The sequence below is a fragment of the Thalassophryne amazonica genome, chromosome 15 (genome assembly GCF_902500255.1).
Source record: "Thalassophryne amazonica chromosome 15, fThaAma1.1, whole genome shotgun sequence".
Lineage (NCBI taxonomy): Eukaryota > Metazoa > Chordata > Actinopteri > Batrachoidiformes > Batrachoididae > Thalassophryne > Thalassophryne amazonica.
The window spans coordinates 7230458-7252015 of record NC_047117.1 but is presented as its reverse complement, the minus strand read 5'-3'; positions in this window follow the sequence as shown (position 1 = coordinate 7252015).

Below are 21558 nucleotides of genomic sequence, written 5' to 3'. Positions count from 1 at the left end.
AGTTGTGATGCTTTTGTTCAAACTGTTTGCAGTGTTGTTCACATCTGATGAGCTTCAGACCAGGAACTGACAAAACACAGGCAGACATTTTGGTTTCCTTTTATGGTCATGTTCCTGGAAGGAAAGTCCAATGGGCTGGCAGAGAGGGGATCCCCCACCCCCCAAAGTGCAGACAAATTGATTATTTTATATTATTTTATGTATTTTAATTTTATTTCATGCATATTGGTGTTTAAGCACTTACACTTTAACATGATTGTCAGTTTTTTTTTTTTAATAAATGGGTGCAGCCAATTGCATTCTTAATTGGTGTTTCTGTAGTGGGAGGAGCCATAGCTTTTACAAGCAGGTGATTGAGGCTTGGGTGGAAGACAAAATCTTCAGTGCTCTGAGGATGATGGAGACATCATATATGAGGAATTGCTGTTACACATAAGTTGTCTATCTCAATATGACATGATCCATCTTAAGTAATTTTTTTTTTTTCTAAACACCCATGAAATGGTCAAAAATGGTGCTTGTCCATTTGTTTATATGTTCCACACAGTAAATGAATTAGAAATATTCTGGTATTGTACATGGGCAACACTAGAATTCTGCTACTGTGCATGAGTTCTAGAAGTGCACAAAGTTGTGGTCCAGGTCCTGAATTTCTATGGCGCTTTTCCATAGAGCAGTGGCTGACACGCTTTACAATAATGCCTCACATTTACTTCCCCAGCCAAAGGCAATACTGAATTTACAGCTCAGTGGACTGAGACCATGCAGACTAAGTGTTTCGTCCAAGGACACAGATGGGTAGCATGAGCAGGGTTCAAACCCAGGTCTACACATTGATTGGTCAGCTCCTTATCCACTCCATGTATTTCAAAAAATTAAACCTGAACATTTATCCCAACCCTAGCCCAAAACCATTTAAGATAAAATAATTTGCAAGGTTGCTAGCCAAAATGCTAGGTTTGGAACATCATTCCAACACTGGCAGATTCCAGCACACTTCCAGAAATGGTGTCCAGGTTTACTAGTGCAACAAAATCCGAGTTTGCCCCAGTTTGCTTACTGTGCAGAAAATTTTCCATGTACAACCCCTGGCAAAAATTATGGAATCACCGGCCTCGGAGGATGTTCATTCAGTTGTTTAATTTTGTAGAAAAAAAAGCAGATCACAGACATGATGTTGTGTGGGCCGCTGAAGAGGAGGTACTGCTGGCCCATCACCACAAGATGGCGCCCTGCTTGAAGTGCGGGCTTCAAGCACGAGAGGGCGTCGGAGCAACCAGGAGTGACAGCTGTCACTCATCATCCGTACCAGCTGTCACTCATCCACTACTCATCACCACCACCATAAAGGCCGGACTGCAACTCCACCTCCCCGCCGAGAAATCAGCTACCATTCAGGTAATTTCTCTGCTGACTGACACTTTGTGTGTAATAACCTGAACTTCTGTTGCAGCCGTTTTCCTGGAGTGTTGCCTTGTCTGGGGAATTGGCGTTTGGTGTGACAGAAACGGCTTCGCCTCACACTCCAAACCAGATAAGTGGTTAACCAGGAGCTGCACGAGTGTGTGATTGGAGGTGGAGGTTCTTCCTCCTTTACTAAACACTGACTGTGGGATTACTGAGTGTGCGAACTCACACTCATCAGGACTGTCTCTGTTTTCTGCCAGCAGTACCGGGTCTGACTGCTGAAGACAGCGGCCACCTGGGGCACAGGGCTTGGCGGCTCCGGTGTTCTTCAGCTCCGTTGGTGGTGGAAGCTGTGTGGGGATCCAGCTCTTCTCTCTCCAGGCGTCTTCTATCGTCGAGCCTGCCCACACGTCACCTGGTGTATGATTGACAGTCACCATATTGTTATTGTCTGTACGTCGTTGTGCGATTCACAACATTAAATTGTTACTTTCGGCTTATCCATTGTCCGTTCATTAATGCCCCCTGTTGTGGGTCCGTGTCACGTCACTTTCACAACACATGACACAAAACTAAAGTAATTTCAAATGGCAACTTTCTGGCTCTAAGAAACACTATAAGAAATCAAGAAATAAAGATTGTGGCAGTCAGTAACGGTTACTTTTTTTTAGACCAAGCAGAGGAAAAAAATATGGAATCACTCAATTCTGAGGAAAAAATTATGGAATCACCCTGTAAATTTTCATCCCCAAAACTAACACCTGCATCATATCAGATCTGCTCGTTAGTCTGCATCTAAAAAGGAGTGAACACACCTTGGAGAGCTGTTGCACCAAGTGGACTGACATGAATCATGGCTCCAACACGAGAGATGTCAATTGAAACAAAGGAGAGGATTATCAAACTCTTAAAAGAGAGTAAATCATCACGCAATGTTGCAAAAGATGTTGGTTGTTCACAGTCAGCTGTGTCTAAACTCTGGACCAAATACAAACAACATGGGAAGGTTGTTAAAGGCAAACATACTGGTCGAATGGGAGGAAACTGGAGTCAACGTCTGTGACCGAACTGTAAGAAACCGCCTAAAGGAAATGGGATTTACATACAGAAAAGCTAAATGAAAGGCATCATTAACACCTAAACAGAAAAAAAACAAGGTTACAATGGGCTAAGGAAAAGCAATTGTTGACTGTGTGCATCTTGCCATAGAGCAAAAACTGCAAAAACATTCCTTGCAAAAAGACACATAGGGTCAATGTCAATGAGCAGATCTGATTTGATGCAGGTGTTAATTTGGGGGATGAAAATTTACAGGGTGATTCCATAATTTTTTCCTCAGAATTAAGTGATTCCATATTTTTTTTCCTCTGCTTGGTCTAAAAAAGTAACCATTACTGACTGCCACAATCTTTTTTTTCTTGATTTCTTATAGTGTTTCTTAAAGCCAGAAAGTTGCCATTTGAAATGACTTTAGTTTTGTGTCATGTCTGTGATCTGCTTTTTTCTACAAAATTAAACAACTGAATGAACATCCTCTGAGGCCGGTGATTCCATAATTTTTGCCAGGGGTTGTAGTTCATGAATATGGACCTGGACCATTTCAGAACTGTGCTACTACACAGAAATCCCAGAAATACCCAAAGCAGTATTCTGGAAACTGAAGTATGAATCAAATTACCATCTCACAAAAATTAACTCTTGACTCTTATCCTAACAAAGTAGTTGAGATTCACTGATTCATGTTCTATATTCACTTACTCCAATTAAAGGGCCACAGGGTAGCTGTAGCCTATCCCAGCTGTCATTGGGTGAGAGTCGTGGTTCATCCTGGACTGGCTGTCACTCTACCACAGAGAACTAGTTCAGGTGAAGTAATATAATATTCAAAGTGCTGCACCCTTCCAGAAATGGAGGGCAAAAATGAGACTGTTTTAAAAGTGATTCAGAAACTGTGCCAAATAGCCATGAAATATTGTCCAGAAGGCGAAAATGCTAAAAAGCCTTATATATATATATATAAACTTTTTATATAAAAACTGGCTTGAATGCAGACAACAAATAGTTTAACTGTGAAACTGCAAAAATACAGTAATTCCACCAACCATGTGTATTGATTGGCTGAGTGCACTTTGGCATGAGTACATCAGGTGCAATTTTCATATTTGTTTGTTAAAACCCATTTTCTGCAGACGTATACCAGCTGGATCACAGGATTGAGACTTGCCAAACTCACCTGCCAGCATCCTGATGTTTATGTAGACACATCAGCCTCGAGTACAGCACCAAGTGGCTGTTCATGCCAATATTTGTTTCTTAACCTTTTCTGCAATGAATTTAATTTTTCAGCCTGACTGCAACATGGCAGCTGCAGATTTAAAAAATATATATATAAAACTTTGGCTGTTGCATTCTGTCACACAAAACGGGATATGTGGCCTTGATGTTTCAAAAAAGCTTCAAGGAATGCTCACATCAGCTGAAGTGGACATAAATGAGATGACAACCTCATGCATTGGAGTGAGGCAGATACTATGTGTAGCATCACTACTTTGTGAATTTTACGGTAAAAACATCAAATTTTGCAGAGACATTGTTTGATATGTGTAAAAATATATAAAAATGTATAAAATTAATATCATGCGAAGCCCCTTTTCTTTTCATCAATGTGGTTGGAATGTGGTTAGAAAACAAGGGAACTGATGCTTAATTTGTGTCTGAATGACAGAGCAGGACACAGACGTGGAACATTTTTTTATGCAAATTCACAAAAACATTTTTGTGCAAATTGTAGAGTTTTTACCACAAAACACACAACTGTTTCACATAAATGCTCCACTAATGGAAATAGAAACAAGTTACAAGTTTAAGAATTGTTCAGTTGATGATACAAGCACCAAATTTGGTGTAAATACTTTTGAGAAGCTGAAAAAACTTAACCACATGAAATTATAATGTTTTGGGGGAATAATGTTGAAGTTTCATCTGTCCATATTTTCCAGTCTTCATGCACTGATGTGGAAGCAAACTCGATCACAGAGAATCCCTCTTCTGTGCTAACGTTACCTTGTTTAACCCACAATCCAATGCAGGTGTCCTGGGGTGTGGCCATTGCTGTGCACAAGCAACTACTTGGACTCACAGGTAAGAGTTTTGTAAACAGTGAGGACTAGTGTTCATCCAAAGGACATGGCTGACTTTAAAAGCAAAAATACTACCTCTATGACTACACCCTTACACCCCAAACAGTATTGTACTTTCTGCAGTATAAACATTCCACAGCATGCATGAACACTTTGTTTAAAATGTACCATCTAAAAACCTGAAAATATTGCTTGAAATTCATTTTAAATCCCTCCTAGTCCACAAGGTACAACATTGAAATTAACCAAGATTCTGCAAATATACCGAAAATACATATTTAATGGTGCCACCTTGAAAAAAATAGCCACCAACTTGGAAATTGAAGTGGCTTTTTTACATAAAGTAAATATAGTACTGTAACAGATTTTCTGATGTCTTTGCTTTATTTATTTCCTTTATTTACTGTGAAGCTGCACAGGGTTAATGTTGGCACTGTTGTGTTGCCGTAGGCGGGAGGCGAGGAGCGAAGGGCTCCCGCTTTTGGTGTGTGTGTACGGGAACGCGCGCGAGAACGTGCAATAAAGAGGAGCTACGTTATGGCGCTCGAACGGTCCACAGTGGTCCCGTCTCCCTCTTTCTTTTAATATTTCACGCCTGTCAAGAGCCCACAAAGGAGTCGCTACATTGGTGGCAGCGGTGGCCGCTGGTGCAGGTTGTTGCATGTGTTGGCGTTCGTGCTGAACAGTTATTTTGAGTTTTGACCCTGTTAGCTAGTGCCTCAGTTTAGCTAGCCTGCTAACGAGCTCAGTGCTTCTGCGACATGTGGTTTGGGGACGAGGACCCGTCTAAGCCTTATACGGCGTGGACCACCAGGAGCTCACTTGGTTGTGAAGTTAGAGTGGACCTGCCTGCTCCTTTCGCTGGTGATTGGAGCCAGACCTTTCACAGCTGGGTGCGGCAGCTGGAGGTAGCCATCGGGGCGACATCTGTCAGCAGAGACTGTAATGATGAATTGGCGCGCATTCTGCCTACTAGCCTCTGCAAGTCGGCCTTTCTGCTGTGGGACAGTTTTCCTGATGCGGTGAAGAGAGATTATTCTGCTGTTAAAGATAAGCTCGGGTCAGCGTTTGGGCAGAGACAGCTCTTGGACCGCTTCAGAGACAGCCTTTCTGCTCGAGTGCGTGTTCCGGGGGAGAGCCTGGAGGTGTACGCAGCGGACGTGAGCCCCCTGGTAGTGGAAGCATTCCCAGACTACGGCAGCAACGCACGGCGAGAAGAGAAGTTTCGGCGTTTCTTAGCCGGCCTAGATCCAGCGTTGAAAGCTAAGTGCCTGGAGCAGGGCGCAACAGACGTTGATGAGGCCCTGACTGTGGCCGAGCGCTGTGAGAATGCCAGGGCGGCACTACAGAGAGACAGTGGGAGTTCAAGCACAGGTGTTTACCTGGGTCAGAGTGCAACTGTCCAGTCTGTGTCTGTGACGGATGGCCTTCAGAGGGCCGTGGAGAAGTTAAATGAGGACATGTGTGTAATGAGAATGGAAATGAGGGAGTTGTACGGGGAGAATCAGAGACTGAGAGCCAGAGATGCCAACAGGACAGATCGTGGTCCTCGCTCTTCGTCTGGGGGGCGCTGTAGCTGTGCCTGTGGGGAGTCCGGATGTCAATACAGAGGGTCTGAGGACAGACGCTTGGGACACGCTCCCAACCGCCCGCCTCACGATTATCCTCGCGACAGAGTTTTTTCTCCAACAACCAGGCCATCCTGGGGCAGGAGTCCCAGTCCTGGTTGGAGGTCCCGCAGAGAAGAGGAGCCGAGGAGACGCGGTGTGCGTTTCTTTCCACAACAAGCATCTGTGAAAGGCGGTCACCAGGGAAACGGACAGTAGCTGGGGTTTAGGCCCGGACGCCAGCCGCTCAGACCGAGGGCCCTGTACGGCATGACATGACTGAGGACGTGACTGAGAGCACCACTACTGTGGACAGTCGTGATCATCCCACGTCCTACGTCAGGGGTGTGGTGGAAAGCTGCGAGATCCCTATTTTAGTCGACTCGGGAGCTAATGTCTCATTGATCAGTGCAGATTTTCGAATGTCGGTCCCCGCTTTGAGGAACCGGCCTTTGAAAAAGAACTATGTTAGTTCTCGGGCAGTTAATGGGCAAATGTTGGATACGCTTGGGTCTATTGAAGTGACATTCCGATTGGGTCCGACCTATTGGCAGCATAACTTTTATGTACTGAGGGAGTCGACTCAGAGTGTTCTACTGGGGCTTGATTTTTTGACTAGGAACCGTGCATTGCTGGACCTGGGGCGAGGGGTACTGCAATTAGGGGATGTCGTGGTGCCACTGCTGCGAGGGGGGGAGCTCACCCCCAACTGTTGTAACGTGACAGTGGCGAATGTTGTGACTATACCTCCCTTAAGTGAGGCCCTAGTGCCAGTGACGATTGGTTCTCTATGTGGGGCTATGTTGCCTGCTAAGGATTTTGAAGGGTATCTGGAACCCAATGCCCCAGAGTCGACAGGGCTTGTGGTAGCTCACTCTGTGAATAGTGTGAAAGATGGGGTCACAGTAGCACGTGTTCTCAATCCATCTGGGGGAGCTGTGGAAGTGAAGCGGGGGCTGCACCTGGGTCAGTTCCACTCGGTGGAGAGAGATGACCTGGTAGCCCTGCTCGGTATTGCTAATGTTGGGGGCGCCTCACCTCCGCCAGTGGGGAGCACCTTCATCTTAGATGAGTCACCCATTACCATGCAGCAGAAGGAGGAGCTCTCAGGGCTCCTTCTGAGGTTTTCAGATGTTTTCAACCTGTCGGACAGGAACACAAGCAAGTGCAGATTGGTATCGCATCGCATTAGAACCGGTGACCATCCCCCCATTAAACAGCGGCCCTATCGCACATCTCCCGAGAAAAGGGCTGAGATCGAGCGTCAAGTAGCTAGCCTGCTGGCAGACGGAGTGATAGAGGAGAGTTGCAGTCCCTGGGCATCCCCGGTGGTGTTAGTGAGGAAGAAAGGGGGACAGTGGAGATTTTGTATCGATTACCGTCGCCTTAATGCGGTGACGATTAAAGATTCACACCCTCTACCACGTGTAGATGACAGCCTTGATTTGTTAGCAGGCTCGGCCTGGTTCAGCACACTTGACTTTTCTAATGGTTACTGGCAGGTTGAGGTAGCTGAGGAGGACCGTGAGAAGACAGCCTTTACAACCGGCAGGGGCCTCTACCAGTGGCGGGCCATGCCGATGGGTTTGTCAAACTCTCCGGCCACCTTCCAGCGGATGATGGAGCTTGTTCTGAGGGGTTTGCCCTGGCACATTTGCATAGTATATCTGGACGATATACTGATTTACAGGCGCTCCTTTGGTGATCATTTCCTCCACATCGAGGAGGTTCTGTCCAGGATACAGGAGGCCGGGCTGAAATTGAATCCAAGCAAATGCCATTTCGAGAGGGATCATGTGGTTTTTTTTGGGCCACGTGGTTTCTCGGCAGGGTCTCCAACCGGATCCCCATAATACGGACAAGGTGAGGGCCTGGCCCACTCCACGTACCTCAGCGGAGGTGAGAGCATTTGTGAGCCTATGTTCGTATTACAGGAGGTTTGTGAAGGACTTCTCAAAACATGCGGCCCCACTGAGTTACCTGGTGGGTAAGAATGTGCCTTTTGAATGGACAACTGAGTGTGAGGAGGCCTTTTCCTACTTTAAGCGGGTCCTGACCTCCTCTCCTGTGGTAACACTGCCAAATTTCACACTCCCCTTTAAAGTTTACACCGATGCCTCCAGTGAGGCAGTGGGTGCGGTGTTGGCACAGGATGAGGGGGGGGTCGAGAGAGTAGTGGCATATGCCAGTCAGTCCCTCACAAAAACGCAGAGGAGGTGGTCCACTTTTGATAGAGAACTGTGGGCGGTCGTGTGGGCCGTGCGTGAGTTCAAACACTATGTGGTGCTTTCCACTTTCTCTATCATAACTGACCATCGTCCGCTGTTGGGCATCAGGAACATGGCTATGGACAGTGACCCAACGGGTCGTAGGAGTAGGTGGATTTTAGAGCTGTACCCGTTTAACTGGGTCATGATTCACAAGGCTGGTGTCCAGCACAACAACGCGGATGCACTGTCGCGCCGACCAGCTTCTTCCCCCCGAGGGCACCCAGATAGGCCGGTTGGGGAGCTTGCGGTCACCTCCGTGGCAGAGTTGGGCTGCTCATCGCCTCTTGGGGTGTCCAATTCAGGTCCGGAGGCTGCCTACTCCCTGTCGGGGAGCGACTCTGAGCTCCGGGCCCGGCAACAGGAGGACCCAGATATTAGCACCATAGTGGGGTTGTTGGAACGGAACGCGGCTAAACTGCCTCGTCGGCTAATCAAGGGGTCCTCTGCCAAACTGAGGAAACTTGGAACAGATTTCAGCCGCCTAGCAATGGTAGGTGGACTGCTGTGTCAGACTGTGCGGCCGACAGCATCTGGGGAGGACCAAATTCAGGTGGTGGTCCCCTCGTCTATGATGCCGGAGCTCCTGCGACAATTACATGGGGAGCCTACGGCGGCTCACTTCTCGGCGGAGCGAGTGTGGGAGACGGCCCGACGGTCTTACTATTGGCCCTTCATGTTGAGAGACATCAGACGCTGGTGCGAGCAGTGTGAGGCCTGCCAGACCCGCCGGTGCCCCGTTCCCAGACTGAGAGCACCTATGGGGGGGTCTCAGGCAGCCCGTCCACTACAGAGGGTGGTGGCGGACATTTTGGAGTTACCTTTGACCTCCAGGGGGAACAGATACGTTCTAGTGGTGGAGGATTACTTCTCCAAATTTGTCAATCTGTACGCCCTGCCAAATCAGACAGCACAGACAGTGGCTCACTGCCTGTTTGAGGATTATGTGTTGGTGCATGGGGTCCCCGAAGTCCTTCACAGTGATCAGGGCCGCCAGTTTGAGGCAGAAGTGATTCAGAGCCTGTGTCAGCGGTTGGGCATGAAGAAAACACGCACCACAGCATACAACCCCAAATCTGATGGCATGGTGGAACGTCATAACAGGACTCTGATTGATCAACTGGCTAAAATGCTGCTGTCGCATGGGGGTGAATGGGACTCGTATGTGAAGCAGGTGGCTTTTGCCTACAACACTTCTAAGCATTCCAGTACCCAGTTCACCCCCTACTTTCTCATGCACGGGCGTGAAGCGCAGGTTCCAGCTGACATGCATGTACCATCAGGTATTCGAGACCGCAGGGGTGCGGGGACGCAGGTGGAGTATGTGTCGTCTATGGCAGAGAGGTTGAAGTCCGCATTTGGCTTGACTCGGCTCAATTTGGCAGAATGTCATGATCGGCAGAAACTGTACTACGACGAAAGTGGCTGTCACCGCGCCTATGGTGTGGGTGCACTGGTGTGGCTGAATAATCCCACTGAAAACCGCACCAAGTTGGCGCCACACTGGAAAGGCCCCTATCAGATTGCTCAGGTGTTAGCTTCAGGTGGGGAAGATGCCCTGACATATCGCATTGTTAATCCTCTGGACTCGATGGAACGAGCCCAGGTTGTTCACCATGACGGACTCAAGCCATACACTCTGCCGCTGCATACGCATACGCCTCCTGCTGCTCCTCTGGCCTGCAGTCCCATCCGGCCAATCGTCAAGGCCCTGGATGTGGAGGGTCAGTCTCAGGCTGCGAGTGGAGATTATGGACTCTGGGGGGATTTGGGGGCATCAGTGCCCACTCGATCTCGTGGGGGAAGAGAGGTACGACCTCCGGCGCACCTCAAAGACTTTATTAGGTTTTAAGTTCAGTGCAGCACATTTGTTATGATTTTACGGTGATTGGTGGATGCTAATTACATCCAATTATTCAGGAGTCTGTTATACTGTTTTTTTTGTTGAGGTTATTGTTTATTATGATGTATGTGCTTTGTTTACAGTGGTACCAGAAACGAGGATGTTTCGTGTTGAGGGGGGGACGTGTGTAACAGACTTTCTGATGTCTTTGCTTTATTTATTTCCTTTATTTACTGTGAAGCTGCACAGGGTTAATGTTGGCACTGTTGTGTTGCCGTAGGCGGGAGGCGAGGAGCGAAGGGCTCCCGCTTTTGGTGTGTGTGTACGGGAACGCGCGCGAGAACGTGCAATAAAGAGGAGCCACGTTATGGCGCTCGAACGGTCCACAGTGGTCCCGTCTCCCTCTTTCTTTTAATATTTCACGCCTGTCAAGAGCCCACAAAGGAGTCGCTACAGTACCATTGTGCCATATTTGGTGCTTGCATCACAAAATGAAAGCTGCTTATGATGTATGCATTTATTTGTTAAAGTGCATACCTGCACTAGATTGTACTTCTACGTGGATTTGGCCCCAATTCCATCGAGCTAAACAAATGCACACTGTACGTCCACCAGTATGTTGGTGTAACAGAAATCTGAATTTTGGAAAAAAAGATACTGGAATCTCTGGTAGTAATCCTTTGTATCGTTCTCTTTTATTTAGTAAACTTCCCTCGTTATGATAAATATTCTTTTTCCTGCTTCTTACCTGGTGTTGGTGCTCAAGGTCGCTGCAGTGCGTTTATCTCATGACCAGAAATAAAACCGTTTTAGCTGTGGTCACGTCAGCGGTTAGATATGAGACTGATAAGTGTGGTTTGATTTTTGAAGTGTTGGACATGTAATTAGTGTCTATCATCTCAGGTCTCCCTGCAGGCTTAACTGTATCTGTCTGAATTAGAGTGAGGAGTGTTAAAAGAAATGCTTGCTGAGTTATCTTCCCACAAGAGCTCAACACTAGTCGACACTTCATTTGCAAGATAAGGTTCCTCTCCTGTAGTCAGACCTTTCTGCTCACTTTCTTTTTGCATCGTGACAGCAGGAGGAACAGAATGATTGAAATGGGAATTAAGTCAGGGGTAAAATTACAATCTTTTTTTTTTTTTAGTCCATGTGGCTGTCTTGTGAGACTGTTGGATTTAGTTAAAACGGAAGGTGACTGTTCAAAATGTAACAAAGTAACCTCCCAAAAATGCCTAATGCCCCTGGGGGTGGGGGGCTGCACGATGACTTAGTACTAGTTAGCACTGTATCCTTGCAGCAAGAAGGTCCTGTGATGACTCCCCACAATGGTCCTGTGTGTATGTGTATATATGTGTGCTTGTGTGAAGTTTGCACGTTCTCCTCGTGTTTGTGTGGATTCCCTCCAGGTGCTTCGGCTTCCTCTCACTTCCAAGGATATGCAGGTGAGATGGACTGGAAAGTTTAAATTGATTGCAGTCATGGCCCTGTGATAGGCTGGCGTCCTGTCCAGGGTGTACATCACCTCTTGACTGCTGGGATAGGCTCCAGTGCCACCTTGACCCTTGATTGGAATAAGCAGGCATAGAAAATGAATGACTGGAGGGGGGTGGGTATGGAAATTTGGTATTTTGTGTCCCTTGGTGAAAAAAAATTCTCTGTAAAACAAACTAAACAAATAGAATTTAGATTCCTTTAAATGTACATTAGATCTGTGGTTTTAGAGTTGAGCTCCTCTGGCCGAGTGGAGATGCTGTTTTCTTGGCACTGCAATCTTCATTTTGATCTGGAACATGAGTATTATCTTTATGGAATGGAAGAAAGGACCTGCTGTCCCACTATAGAAAGAAAAGACTTGTGCACTAACCACTAACTTCATGTGAAGACTGGATGTGTTTGGTTTCTTCAAAGGATCTTTGGGTACCACTGGAATGACTATGTGTCAAAGGAAAAGTCACTCAGGGCGGCTTGGATGAGCATACAGTTTCATCATGAGGTAACATCATCCACAACATTTTGACTATGTGAGGTGTGTTGAGGACCACAGTGGCTAGAGAAGGCCAAGAGGATATCCATGTTTCACCTGGCTGTGACAGATAGATGGTCACATCTCAGAGGTGGAGATTGCCCAGTTGTCGACCTGGGTGATTGCCATCTAGAACCTAAAACTCTTCAGTTGTGTGGTGAATGTGGCAATGTGTTGCACCAATGCATGCTCTCAAATCTGACCTGATATGTCAAAGAAATAAGTCTTTAAATCAGGACAGCCCAGTTTGGGGACTTGTGACCAATGCTCCCTTTGATTTGACCCACCATGTGTCTGAGCATGGCGTTCACAGCAAAAGGCTTTTTGATTTCTGCTCCAACTGTGGTCTTTTCGGACTCACTGCAGTTCATTATCTGACCACAGTTTTTCATGTAGAAACTGTGGGCTGCTGTGGATTTTCTGTGAAGGTCAGGTGTGTTTTTTGTATGTGCACTGCCATCTAGTGGGCTCAGAAAAAACACAAAGTCCTTCATAAGGTCTCATTTTGCCATCACTGCATGTCATTGAAGAATGTTATGCGAGGTCTGTCTGGAGCAATTGTTTGACATGAAACTTAAATGTTATAGCAACCAATACTGATTTGTTAATGTGTCATTTTTGTCAATTTTTTTATGACTAAGTGAAATTCAAATCTTGTGTTACAAAGGTGGACAATACAACTTTTTTTTTAACTTAATTTTTTAAACACTGCGTGCATGTTCTGTAAGGGAGCTATTCTTTTGAAATATATCTTTTGAAATATATTATGTAAAAAGAAGTGTAAACCACGGATGTTTTATCTCTGCAGTCTGCACATTAATAAACTACTGGAAGGAGATTACAGAGAAGTCTTTATTATATTGAAATCTAGTTTTAGATTTCAAATGTTAATTTTGTTTAAAACGTACTTTTGGTGTAACAATACTTTTCATCCAGTAACCCTCCATCCAGATTCATTTTTGGCCATCATAGGAAAAAATGTGGGCAGCCCCACTTTAAATGTCAGTTCTGATTTTGATTATCTGGGCGTCAGATATTAGCTCTGCTATGAAAATATAATAAACAGCTAGTCTTGAAGGATGTCTGCCACAAAGCTTTCCATGCGCAAAATTCAAATGTATTATTCCCACAAATCAAATGGGTTTTATACAGCAAAAGGCCTTGAACTTCATTACATTCCTAATATATCCAAAGATGCTTAAACGGGGTGAATTTAAAAGTGCATCTTGATATTGTAATCTATAAGAACCTGTTTACGAACAGATTTCATCATCCACCAGCTATGAGGTGGACACAGAAGAATGAAAAATAAGATCTGATGGTTCATGTTAAGGCCAATCGTGTCGTGCTTTCGGCCAGCTCTTCTACAGAAAGTGGGAGTCATTTTTCTTTCTAACACGTCCACTGAGGCATATTAAGATGTATGAAGTATGCCTGGTGTTCTTCAGCTATTCAAAATGTAATTACCCAACCCAGGTCTGCCTGCAGGCGACTATCTGAATGAACGCAATGAAAAGAAAATGTAGTCGTACACGTCGAACAGCACAGTGTATGAACTGACACTCTTATCAGTCTTCTGGTAGTCTGGTTGAGGCATAACTTTATATTCAGGTCTTAATCCCAACGTGAGATCTGTAATGTGCACACTAGTGGAAAATGCTGCCTGGAACAGGCTTTTTGGACTTTTTTTTTTTAACAAGCTAAAAACCTGTAAATATCATCGTGACACACACACAGTCGGTATTTCATGATCACTGTTCAAATTCCTCTATACCTCAAGGGTGCAAGGAGTCAACAAGAGCCATCAGGAAATGATATATCCCCCCACTTCCCAGACATCAGTAATACAAAGGGTTGGAGGATCACCCAAGGTCAACTGGTTCTTGACATATGGCGATAACAAGGATTGCAATGACAATATCTTGAATATCTCGCTGTGACCTTGAAATTGACCCCAAGCTTACCCTAATTGATGGGTGCTGAGGATCTCCCAAGTACACCCCCCTGCTAAATATGAATGAAGCTGGTAAACTGGTTCTTGAGATATGGTGTTAACAAGGGTGGCAATGACAATATCTTGAATATCTCACTGTGACCTTGAATTTGACCCTACATTTACCCTAATCAATGGGTGTCGCAGGATATCCCAAGTAGGGATGGGTATCAAGAACCGGTTCCTTGAACCTTGAACCAATCAAAGCAGTGATTCACAGATCGAAGCAGTGCTTCGATCATTGCTTCATTGATTAATTTTTTCTTTCGCTTTCCCCCGCTAAAACCCTAAAGAGCATATGGCTGTGAGTATTATTTACCTTTTTTATGTTAAACTGACCTGTTATGGTCTTCTGAAAGAGTTGATAGATGTATTTTATAACAAAAATGGGACCAATGCTAACACGTTAGCATGTCTATGGCATTTTCAATTTTAAAATTAGCATTAAGCAGTTGCAGCTGTCAAGCATTTGTTGTCGTAAAAGAGTCAAATGTATTACAAATTGTAATATTTTTAAATTTATTTTTGTTTATATATTAATAATAATAGCAAGCACAACAATAATAGTAATAATAACTAATCTAATGATTATATACAATTTTAGAGAAAGAGACAAAAAGAACCTGAATAAAAACACAACAGAAAATATAAAACCAACTAACAATGAACATACATAAATAAATAAATACATACATACATACAGAAATAAATAAGTGTTTCCCGTGAACACCTAGTGACTCTTACACCTCCACTTCATATCCTGTCTTATTTAAGTTTAATTTAAAAAGTTTAAGTTTAATTTAATCTATATTTTCAATGTGTTAATTTCTTCAGTGATTTCTTCCAGAACTATCTGCCAAGATAGAAAACTGCTGCATCCTAGTAAGAGCAGAATACTACTGGAATTAATTTGAATAAGGAAAGTTGGAGTTTTTTTCTCACTAAATGGATGCTGCACTCACTGCAGTTTATTGTCTGGAATAGTCCCAGATTGCATTTCAGAGCTTCTAGAATTCAAACATTTTCATGTGGGTGGTGTTGGGGGGTAATTTTGGGGTTCAGCTTTTTTTGTTTTTCACCACTCTCATCCCTGAATATGTGAAATCGTGAGTCACTTTTGTGCGGATTAAAGTTACTAACTGGGACTCCTGTGTTGTTGTGAGAAAGAAACAAGAATCGTCCTCCGTTCTGTTCATACAGCTCCAAACGCTGCACGGCTCTCTGCCGAGTCAAGTTACAATGATAGAATCCAGTCGGAATTAATAACTTCAATGCGAAACACAGTTTTGTTTATTTTTATTTATGTCCAGAGATCAAGGATACAGTGACCAATTTCAGATTTATGTTGTGTGTGGGCCGCCAGAAGAGGAGGTACTGCTGGCCCACCACCAGTGGGCGCCCTGCCTGAAGTGCGGGCTTCAGGCACGAGAGGGCGCTGCCGCCACGGACACAGCCGGGGATGACAGCTGTCACTCATTATCTCTTGACAGCTGTCACCCATCTACTCAACATCATCTCACTCCATAAAGACCAGACATCATCTCCACCTCGTTGCCGAGATATCGTACTTCATTGGAGGTAATATCCTCAGCCATTTGTGTTACTTATAAGCTGTATATTGTGAGTGTTTGCAGGAGTACCGGTCCCTCTTCCTGTGGAGGCTGAGTGAGTGCAGGACGGCACTCTTTTCCTCTGAGGGATCACTGTAAATTCATCAGCGTATTGAGTGAGAGGTGGAGGTGGCATTCCCACCGTTATTGTTACTGGGTGTGCACACACCCACACTTGACTGTCTTTGTTCTCGCCAGCAGTACCAGATCCGACAGTCGGGGAATTCGGGACTTGGCGGCTCCAGTATTCACCAGGTTCGGTGGCGGCGGAAATCGTGTGGTTCCGGCTCTTCTCAGGACAGACGTCTTCTATCCTCGAGCCTGCCCACACGTCACCTTTGTGATTTGACTGTAATTATATTCTGAGATTGTCTGTATTTCGTTGTGCACATTTCACAACATTAAATTGTTACTTTTTGGCTCATCTATTGACCGTTCATTTGCGCCCCCTGTTGTGGGTCCGTGTCACTACACTTTCACAACAGGATATCTCGGCAATCGTCATGGACTCTGAGGGGCGTCACCCGGCTGTTGAACGACCAATGGGAGAGCAGGGAGCGCAGGCGTCTGCAGGAGGCGTGATTGGTGAGCTGCAGCACATTCTCACCGCCTTTACGGCTCGGTTGGATCAAATGACCGAGCAAAACATCCTCCTGAACCGCAGGGTGGAGGCTCTCTCCGCGCAGATGGCGGGGAGTGCTCAGGGCGCTGCTGCAGCTCCTCCTCCTGCCGACCCTGTGCAGGATATGAACGTTCCAGTGGTGGTTCAACAACCCCTCCCACCATCCCCTGAAGCATACATAAGCCCTCCTGAGCCGTACGGAGGTTGTGTGGAGACATGCGCGGACTTTCTCATGCAGTGTTCGCTCGTCTTCGCACAACGTCCTGTCATGTACGCGTCAGATGCTAGTAAAATAGCTTATGTGATTGCTCTGCTTCGGGGCAAGGCACGCGCCTGGGCTACGGCACTCTGGGAACAGAACTCATGGTTGTTATCAGCATACACTGGGTTTGTGGGGGAGTTCAGAACAGTGTTTGATCACCCTAATAGAGGAGAGACCGCTTCAACAATGCTGCTGTCAATGCGACAGGGGCGCCGGTGTGCAGCCGAATATGCAGTCGACTTCCGCATCGCGGCTGCGAGGTCCGGCTGGAATAACGTTGCGCTCCGCGCCGCCTTCATAAACGGACTGTCGTTTGTCCTGAAGGAGCATCTGGTAGCTAAGGAGGAACCGCGGGATTTAGATGGGCTTATCGATCTCGTTATACGATTAGACAATCGGTTGGAGGAACGCCGTCGGGAGCGAGGCGAAGGACGTGGCTGGATACGCGCTGTCCCTCTCCCTTCTGGGTTCGAAAAGGGGCCGCCCTCCCCACGCTCCACAGCCGCAGTGCTCTGTGGGGCAACAGCTCCCCCTGCTGACGTTGTTAGGGAAACGCACAGGGCCAAAATGAGGAGGCTGATCCGCGGGGAGTGTTTTCTCTGCAGTTCAAAGGAGCACACACAGAAAAACTACCCCAAACGGCCACAACAACAACCGCCCTCAGAGACTGGGCTAAGGGGGGGTCAAAACATTCACGTGAGACACACACAGATTGCCACACGACTCTCAGTTACAATCCTGAGCGGGGATTTAACCCTTCAAGCCCCAGCACTGGTGGACACGGGGTCAGAAGGGAATTTGCTAGACAGCAGATGGGCAAGGGAGGTAGGGCTCCCTCTGGTGGCGCTTCCTTCGCCATTGCAGGTGCGGGCACTAGATGGCACCCTCCTCCCTTTAATCACACACAAGACACAACCAGTAACTCTGGTGGTATCTGGAAACCATCGGGAGGAGATTGAGTTTTTTGTAACTCCTTCTACCTCCCGCGTGATTTTGGGCTTCCCATGGATGTTGAAGCACAATCCCCGGATTGATTGGCCGTCTGGGGTGGTGGTTCAGTGGAGCGAAACCTGCCATTGGGTGTGTTTAGGATCCTCGGTTCCTCCCGGTTTACAGGCTAAGGAGGAGGTCAAAGTCCCTCCCAATATGACGGCAGTGCCGGTTGAGTACCACGATCTTGCTGACGTCTTCAGCAAGGATCTGGCACTCACCCTTCCCCCGCACCATCCGTACGATTGTGCCATTGATTTGGTTCCAGGCGCTGAGTTCCCGTCCAGCAGGCTGTACAACCTCTCACGACCTGATCGCGAATCAATGGAGACCTACATCCGGGACTCATTAGCTGCCGGGCTGATCCGGAACTCCACCTCCCCGATGGGGGCAGGTTTCTTTTTTGTGGGCAAGAAAGATGGCGGACTCCGTCCATGCATTGATTACAGGGGGCTGAATGAGATTACGGTTCGCAACCGATACCTGTTGCCATTGTTGGATTCCGTGTTCACCCCCCTGCATGGAGCCAAAATCTTTACTAAGCTGGATCTTAGAAATGCGTATCACCTGGTTCGGATCCGGAAGGGAGACGAATGGAAGACGGCATTTAACACCCCGTTAGGTCACTTTGAGTACCTGGTCATGCCATTCGGCCTCACCAACGCCCCCGCGACGTTCCAAGCCTTGGTTAACGACGTCTTGCGGGACTTCCTGCACCGATTCGTCTTCATATATCTGGACGATATTCACATCTTTTCTCCGGATCCTGAGACCCATGTCCAGCATGTACGTCAGGTCCTGCAGCGGTTATTAGAGAACCGACTGTTTGTGAAGGGCGAGAAGTGCAAGTTTCACCGCACGTCTTTGTCCTTCCTGGGGTTTATCATCTCCTCTAACTCCGTCGCCCCTGATCCGGCCAAGGTTGCAGCGGTGAGAGATTGGCCCCAACCAACAAGCCGTAGGAAACTGCAACAGTTCCTCGGCTTCGCTAATTTCTATAGGAGGTTCATTAAGGGCTACAGTCAGGTAGTTAGCCCCCTGACAGCCCTGACCTCTCCAAAAGTCCCCTTCACCTGGTCGGATCGGTGCAACGCTGCGTTCAAGGAGTTGAAACGACGGTTCTCTACTGCGCCAGTTTTGGTGCAGCCCGACCCTAGCCGCCAGTTCGTGGTTGAAGTGGACGCCTCTGACTCAGGGATAGGAGCCATGCTATCCCAGAGCGGAGAGACCGATAAGGTTCTTCACCCGTGTGCCTACTTTTCACGCAGGTTGACCCCGGCTGAACGGAACTATGACATCGGCAATCGAGAACTCCTTGCGGTGAAAGAGGCTCTTGAGGAGTGGAGACACCTGTTGGAGGGAGCGTCTGTGCCGTTCACGGTTTTCACTGACCATCGGAACCTGGAGTATATCAGGACCGCCAAGCGGCTGAACCCCAGGCAAGCCCGCTGGTCACTGTTCTTCGGGCGTTTTGACTCCCGGATCACCTATCGCCCCGGGACCAAGAACCAGAGGTTGGATGCCTTGTCCCGGGTACACGAAGAGGAGGTCAAGACTGCACTGTCGGATCCACCGGAGCCCATCCTGCCTGAGTCCACTATCGTGGCCACCCTCACCTGGGACGTGGAGAAGATCGTCCGGGAGGCCCTGGCACGGAGCCCGGACCCAGGAACAGGTCCGAAGAACCGGTTGTACGTCCCACCAGAGGCCAGAGCTGCAGTCTTGGACTTCTGTCACGGTTCCAAGCTCTCCTGTCATCCAGGGGTGTGAAGGACCGTGGCAGTTGTCCGGCAGCGCTTCTGGTGGGCGTCTATGGAGGTCGACGTCCGGGAGTACATCCAGGCCTGCACCACCTGTGCCAGGGGCAAGGCAGACCATAAAAGGTCCCAAGGACTTCTCCAGCCATTACCTGTGCCTCATCGCCCCTGGTCCCACATCGGCCTGGATTTCGTCACAGGCCTCCCGCCGTCCCAGGGCAACACCACCATCTTCACGATAGTGGACCGATTCTCCAAGGCGGCCCACTTCGTGGCCCTCCCGAAGCTCCCAACAGCCCAGGAGACAGCAGACCTCCTGGTCCACCACGTCGTCCGTCTGCATGGGATACCCACTGACATCGTCTCAGATCGTGGTCCCCAGTTCTCCTCACACGTCTGGAGGAGCTTCTGCCGGGAACTGGGGGCTACTGTGAGCCTCTCGTCCGGGTATCATCCGCAGACCAATGGACAGGCAGAACGGGCCAATCAGGAATTGGAGCAAGCTCTACGCTGTGTGACGTCCGCACACCCGACGGCCTGGAGTAAACATCTGGCCTGGATCGAGTATGCGCATAACAGCCAGGTGTCCTCTGCCACCGGCCTCTCCCCATTTGAGGTGTGTTTGGGGTATCAGCCCCCGTTGTTTCCCGTGGTGGAGGGAGAGGTCAGTGTGCCCTCGGTCCAGGCCCACCTGCGGAAGTGCCGTCGGGTGTGGCGCTCCGCCCGTTCTGCCTTGTTGAAGGCCCGGACGAGGGCGAAGACCCATGCAGACCGCTGGCGATCCCCGGCCCCTGCTTACCAGCCCGGGCAGGAGGTGTGGCTTTCCACAAAGGACATCCCCCTCCAGGTGGACTCCCCGAAACTTCAGGACAGATATATCGGACCATTCAAGATCCTCAAAGTCCTCAGTCCTGCCGCAGTGAAGCTCCAACTCCCGGCTTCACTGCGGATCCATCCGGTTTTTCACGTGTCACGAATCAAGCCTCACCACACCTCACCCCTCTGTGCTCCCGGACCGGCACCGCCTCCTGCTCGGATCATCGACGGGGAGCCGGCTTGGACGGTGCGCCGGCTCCTGGACGTCCGTCGGATGGGCCAGGGGTTCCAGTACTTGGTGGACTGGGAGGGGTATGGACCCGAAGAACGCTCCTGGGTGAAGAGGAGCTTCATCCTGGATCCGGCCCTCCTGGCGGACTTCTACCACCGTCACCTGAACAAGCCTGGTCGGGCGCCAGGAGGCGCCCGTTGAGGGGGGGGTCCTGTTGTGTGTGGGCCGCCAGAAGAGGAGGTACTGCTGGCCCACCACCAGTGGGCACCCTGCCTGAAGTGCGGGCTTCAGGCACGAGAGGGCGCTGCCGCCACGGACACAGCCGGGGGTGACAGCTGTCACTCATTATCTCTTGACAGCTGTCACCCATCTACTCAACATCATCTCACTCCATAAAGACCAGATGTCATCTCCACCTCGTTGCCGAGATATCGTACTTCATTGGAGGTAATATCCTCAGCCATTTGTGTTACTTATAAGCTGTATATTGTGAGTGTTTGCAGGAGTACCGGTCCCTCTTCCTGTGGAGGCTGAGTGAGTGCAGGACGGCACTCTTTTCCTCTGAGGGATCACTGTAAATTCATCAGCGTATTGAGTGAGAGGTGGAGGTGGCATTCCCACCGTTATTGTTACTGGGTGTGCACACACCCACACTTGACTGTCTTTGTAGACAAGAACCAGGAAAAAGACATGCTGTGGAGGGGAGCAGAGATCAATCACTAATGATTAAATGCAGAGTGGTGCATACAGAGCAAAAAGAGAAAGAAACACTCCAGCAGTCTAAGTCTATAGCAGCATAACTAAGGGATGTTCAGGGTCATCTGATCCAGCCCTAACTATAAGCTTTAGCAAAAAGGAAAGTTTTAATTACGGAAAAACCCCAACGGTCAAAACGAACCCCTGTGAGCAAGCACTTGGCAACAGCAGGAAGGAAAAGCTCCCTTTTAACAGGAAGAAACCTCCAGCAGAACCAGGCTCAGGGAGGG